The sequence below is a fragment of the Coffea arabica genome, chromosome 4c, assembly GCF_036785885.1.
Source record: "Coffea arabica cultivar ET-39 chromosome 4c, Coffea Arabica ET-39 HiFi, whole genome shotgun sequence".
NCBI lineage: Eukaryota > Viridiplantae > Streptophyta > Magnoliopsida > Gentianales > Rubiaceae > Coffea > Coffea arabica.
In genome coordinates, this window is record NC_092316.1 from 28,833,618 (window position 1) to 28,839,617 (window position 6,000).

At 36.4% G+C, this 6,000-nt stretch overlaps 1 long non-coding RNA gene across 1 annotated transcript; it reads left to right on the forward strand.

Moving 5' to 3' along the window:
- Positions 1–732: 732 nt before the first annotated feature.
- LOC140005335 (uncharacterized) lies at positions 733–5,738 on the forward strand. The gene is made up of 3 exons (XR_011813158.1): positions 733–1,533; positions 4,512–4,567; positions 5,347–5,738. It is a non-coding gene; the product is annotated as an uncharacterized lncRNA (long non-coding RNA).
- Positions 5,739–6,000: the final 262 nt, after the last annotated feature.

The following is a 6,000-nucleotide window of genomic DNA, read 5'->3' on the forward strand; positions in this document are numbered from 1 at the left end:
TGAATATTATGAATGTTAAATTCATATATTAAGGCCAAACTTGATTTTAATAGTTAAATAATAAAGGGAGTATGATAAGTGATCACTTACAAATTATTAATTTGCTCAAAAAGTAGGCTATCCTGCTTAAATGTCCCGTTTCCTCAGGAAAATGAATTTTGTCTTTGAATAAATATGTAAAAACAATTTTAAAGTCGCAAACACGTTAAATGTGCAAAATATTGAGTATTTTCAAATTGGGCTACGTGAATATATTTTACCTCATGCACTAAACTACAAAAATTCATTTTGTTGCACGATCATATGAGAAATGAGGATTTGAAACACATTGCCAATTAGTTATTTCTTTTCCTGGCTTAAATTAGCTTCATTATTCTTGGAAAATGATTTCACTTGCATTTTAACTCTTTAATAAATTGTAGCACTAAGATTTAATTATTGTTAAATAAGTGCGTAGAGATAAACGTTAGGTGCAAATATAAGAAATGTGCCAAACCACTAAACTTCTTAATTTTGTTACCTTAAATTCATATTTCAATGGTAAACTATTTCATTGATCTAACAATTAATTTCTTTGAATTCTAGTATTGTAATTAATTGTTTTGAAATAAAGCGTAAAGATAATTTTTATGAAATAAATAATATAATTGTGCCTAATATTGAATTATTCGGTTTTGCTATATTAAATTAATATTTCTTGAGTTAGATTAATTTTCGCCTTAAAATAAAATGTTAGATTTTTATTACAAGGTCAAACTTGATTTTAATAAGAAACTAATGAAGTATGAATGTTGGGAACCTTAATACTAAGTTGTAATCTATAAAAATTCGATAAAATGGTTTAGGTATACCAAAGTATAATTAGGCCATTAAATCATACTTGAGGAAAATCTCGATAACCAAAGTCTTGCAAGATTAGCGATTTAATTAGGCGATCAAATCACACTTGGGGATAATTTTTGGAGCTAAGTTAGAACTAAGGATTTAAGGGGATAATAGGAGGAGAAGTGAATAGGCCAAAATGCCTTTAGAAATTCACCAAATCCTCACTTCACCATAACCTTACAAAGCCGAACCAAACACTCCTTACAAGCTCTTCCACCACCGCCCATTTCCACCAATCAAAAGCTTAAACCAACTCAACACTCAACAATTTCTGCAGCTCAACATCTTCAAAACCGCGGCACCCTTCATTCATCTTCATTCCATATCCCAGACCACAAACACATTCCTTCTCTGCCTAGTTACCATCGACAAAGCAGGACCAAAGGAAGAAGCCGCGGGCTGCACTTCCATTTCATCTCTGCCTGTCCGTAAGCTAGAGGAGGGAGTAGGGAGAGCTGGTGGAAGTTGGAGGAGTTACTGGACCTCACCATCCTTGTTCACTTCAGACCAACACCATCAGCTGCAACCATCTTCACCAACACCATTTCCAGCTGCAAACCCAACCAGGACCACTGCCGTGCGTGTGTAAGCCGAGAGGGAGCAGAAACTTTTCTTTCAGATTTCGTGCGTGAATTTAATTGCTGTGAGGTAAATTTTCTGGAATGAAAATAGTTTATCAGAGGTAGATTAAGCTAGCCGTGGTCTTGCATGTGTTAATCTGTGCCATCAGATGTTGAAATCAAAGCTGTGGAAAATTCTATTTCGGCTAGATGGTTCTGCCAAGGAGCTGAGCTGATAGTGCAGCTTTAATGTGTTTTTCTGAAGTGATTTGAGCCTGAAATGGTGATTAACTAATCGAATCTCGGATGATTATTATGATTAGGGTCATGCATGAATTTAATTAGCCTGGATTACTTTGGAAATAAAAATGAAATAGAACTTTTCACATGCAAACTCATCCGAGTGTAGTCTCACCTAGTTCTGGATTTATGAAGGTGTTTTGCTGTTGCCGAGCTGATTTTCTGGTCTGGATGTTAGCTAATTAACTCAGCAATTGTGCATGTGAGACTTTAAGGGCAATAAAAGGCTTTAACTGAAGAGATATCGGATGATGAACCAAGGAACATAAGAAATTCTGTTTTGATGTAGTAATGTTGCCGTGAGTTTGTTTGGAAGTAATGCATCTTGATTTGGTTTAATTTTGTTGTTTTGAGCCTATAATCATATTTAGCTAGCTAATGACAAGAAATTTTAGCTTTGCATGTAGTTAATTAGTTGAGCTAGAACTGAAAATAAAAATAAGATGCAACCGGATTTTTGTGCAGCTCAAACCGAGGCTAGCTGGAGATTTTCTTGGAAATTCGACGATTTGGGTTATGATTCGAACCTAAATTTTTAACTAGAAATGTTACTCAGTTAATTAAGTATCCGTATGCCGAATTTGAGTATTTAAATCCCTGAATAAGCCAAGGAAGAATTTTATACAAGACAAATGGTTGCTGGAAAATTTAGCTAACCAAATGATTGAGCTGAAAATATTGAAGTGTTTCCGGATTTCACTAGTTGATATAATTTCTGGATTTGGGTTAGATGAGTACAATTGTAGTTTGAATCTGGATTGGATTTGGAAACCTTTACTAGCTAGCTACGTGTGTACATGTCCTAATAGAGTACCAAAAATTCTATTTTAACCAAAGAAAATCCTGTTTTAGAACCATTGTTATTGCCAGAAATTTTGAGAAAGAGCCGTGAGATTTAAACCTGGAAATATTTGGGGGTTTGTAATCATAGTTTAATTTCAACTCCTGATCTGGAAATGTGCATTGTTTTGCTAAGAGATTTCATGAGGAAGCTGAGAGTTTTAAAGCATGTTTTAACCCAGAAAAACAAGATGAAAACAGGACGTCTCTTCATGCATGTTCATCCGTGGCTGATGGATAAAAGTTCTGAATTTTCTGGATGCTTTTAATTATGGAATGAATCTGATTTTTGAAATGGAAAATTTTAATAGCCAGCTAAGTGGTTGATTGCTGAATTTGAGTCCCTAACACCATGTTTAAACTAAGGAAAGCTTGGATTTTTGTAAACCTTTAGCTGCTGGAAATTTTGTTGATATCCGAGTGGTACCAACCAGAATTTCAGTTGTCTTTGGAAATTGTAATCAGTTTCGGGAATTTTATTTTATTTTCCTTGGATCATAATGGGTCAAAACTGCATGCGAGATGCAAATTTTAAGAGATACAAGTTGGGTAGCAATGTGATATTTAATATATGGGATGGTCTAACCAAAGATATGGGCATGCCAATGCTGGAAATTTTCCTTGTAGTTACCAAAGTTTGGGTACGAATTTCCAACTTAAATTGCGAAGTTATTCCTTGAAACTTAATGATTGGAAACACATGGAAAATGTTGATGTTAATGATTGTGGTTTGACCCTATTGCGTTCATGAAATTCTCAAAGAGTTAGATGTAAGAAGGTACTTGCTAAACGTATGTTTAAGCCTGGCCAGTGAAACAATTTCTACTCGTATTTCAATGCCTGAAAAGCTAATGGTTGAAATTTACTTTCATTAGTATATCATGTGTTGAAATTGTGGACAGTGGGCTCTATGAATTCCCACTTTTGAGTTGATGGTTGAGTTATTGGAAATTGGCTGATGGTGGGCTCTATGAACTCCCACCCTGAATGGATAACTGAATTGCTGAAATTCTTAGAAATCTGTGCTACTATTTTGTGAAACTGTGAGTTGATATAAGTGCTGATTACCAAGTGCTAAGTATTGACGAAGCCTTGGTAAATTTTCCTGCTTATGCTTAGATATAAATTTGTTGGAACACAGGGCTAAGAATTGATGAGCTCTAGTGTTATTACTGTTTAAATTCTAATTGTGCAATATTGAGAAAATGTGATTTTGGATTGGAATCGAAAATGTGAGAAGTGTACCGACCTTGTGACTCCAAGTAAACGCTTGACTAAGTAAATGAAAAATATTTTGCTTCAAGTTTTGAACGGTACAGATCTAGCATCGTACTACTAAACATAGTATCTACTATTTTTGCCTTAGAAACTTGGGCAACATGACTTTTACCCCTTAAGCTAGACTAGCCTTATTAATTTGGGAAAATGATTTCCCCAGACTCAAAACCTTAGTTTTGTTTCAAATTCCTTCCTTCTTTATAAATCGTCTAAGGCTAGTTGTAACTAAGGAAAAGTTTAAAAGGTGAGTCTTGATCACCTTAGCTATATGCATAGAAAACTCGCTCGGCAAGAAAGACCTTATTTCCTTTTAACAAGCAGCTTTAGCAACAATTGTATAAGAAACCTTATCCTGAAGCCTTAGCAATAAATTTTGCAAGCACCGCCATTCAAAGGAACTTTTTCTCAAGGTATACTCTTAGCCTCGATATTAAATAGCTTTCCGACTTATTTTAAGAAAATAATAGTAGTATTTTTCTTTAAGGAAAAGTATTTCAGGAGAACGATGAGAGATATGGTACTGATCTCACAAGCTTGATTCCAAGTAAATATTTTGAGAAAAGTAAGCTAGCAACATGCTAGAAAACTCTACATGTGCAAGCCAACAGTTCCAATAGAAAACTTATGGCTTAAATTCTGATATTCTAGGATTTTACGAGGACGCGGAACTCGATCCTCAATCCAATATCTGAACTTCACTCTTGGTGAGTGTCCCTGCTTGTTCTATGTTACGTGGTTAAGCACTTTATCAATTCGCTATGTGATGATTGCCAAAATGCAATAAATGATTTTGACCCATCGAAGTGAGCAGTGTGTACTTTATCGCACTAGCCGTTCGAGTGGTGACATGTGTGAAACATTTTCTAATGAATCTAAATGTAGTTGCGTCGCTGGGTGAATCCCTCGACATCTGAATCCAACTACCATAACATCTGAATCTGTGAATCAAAATGTAGTTAGTCGCTGGGTGAATCCCTCGACATCTGAATCTAACTACAAAAACATTAAACCTAAACGTAGTTAGTCGCTGGGTGAATCCCTCGACATCTGAATCTAACTACAAAACCCTTGAATCTAATTGTAGTGAGTCGTTGGGTGAATCCCTCGACATCTGAATCGATCTACAATAAAGTCGTTGGGTGAATCCCTCGACAAATTTTATTACGGGTATATCTCGAGTATACTGCGTCGGTAGATGAAGTTTGGGCCCAAAGCAGAGGTATGAATGGTGACGGGTTAGGATTAAAATAAGTGGATCTACATGGACTATAAGTAGTGAAAGTTGACGGAGGGTCAACTACGATGGTATCTAATCAAGCGTGGAAATTGGCTCCTGAGAGCCCTGTATCCTACCCTGTGTTGTTACTCGCTTTCCTACTTGTTTAATGCTGCAAATTTCTACCTGTTAAATGTTTATTTGGATGCATGTTTTGGGGCACCACTGAGCTTCGGCTCACCCCACGTTTATTTGTTTTCCTTACAGGTTTTGAGGCTTGAGAAGTTGGATGCTGTTTTTATTTGGTTACGCGTGTGTTTGGACAATGTGGTTTTTAAGAATTGTAAATTTCAGTTTGTAACGTGTAATCCTGCTTGCGTACTTTCGCCTTTGTGTTACCACCTGAAGCTGGAAAATGTGTGGCTCTCGTGGTGACCTATGGCTGGGGTATTTTTATGTTTCCGCTGTTTGGGTTTTTGTACGTTAGGATTGTACGACTTTGTTCTTGTAAGGCGCGTGAACGATAGTTTTAAGAGCCGTCGAAAGGCTGACTTATGTCACTGTTATCCCTGAAGTTACTGTGGAGTTATAAAGTTTTACTTGGACGAATTGCTGATGTAATAGATTAGACTTTTCTTCGGAGGAATTCAGGTTTGAAATGCGTGCTTGAGTCCTGGCGAGAGCTGGGCAGACGATCCGCCAACCCTTTGGTTCGCCTCAGGGGAAGGTGGGGTCGAAACGAGTCATGTACACACATCCATGAACCATAAATAACATTCCCAATTCAAGCTTATAATTTACATTGATAGAAATCGAGGTACAAAGTCTCAATACACCAAACTAGTTCAAAACGTATACAATCCAAGTACAACATGTTCCATCCGAGGAATAGCGCGGGTACAAGTCAAAAATCAAACAACT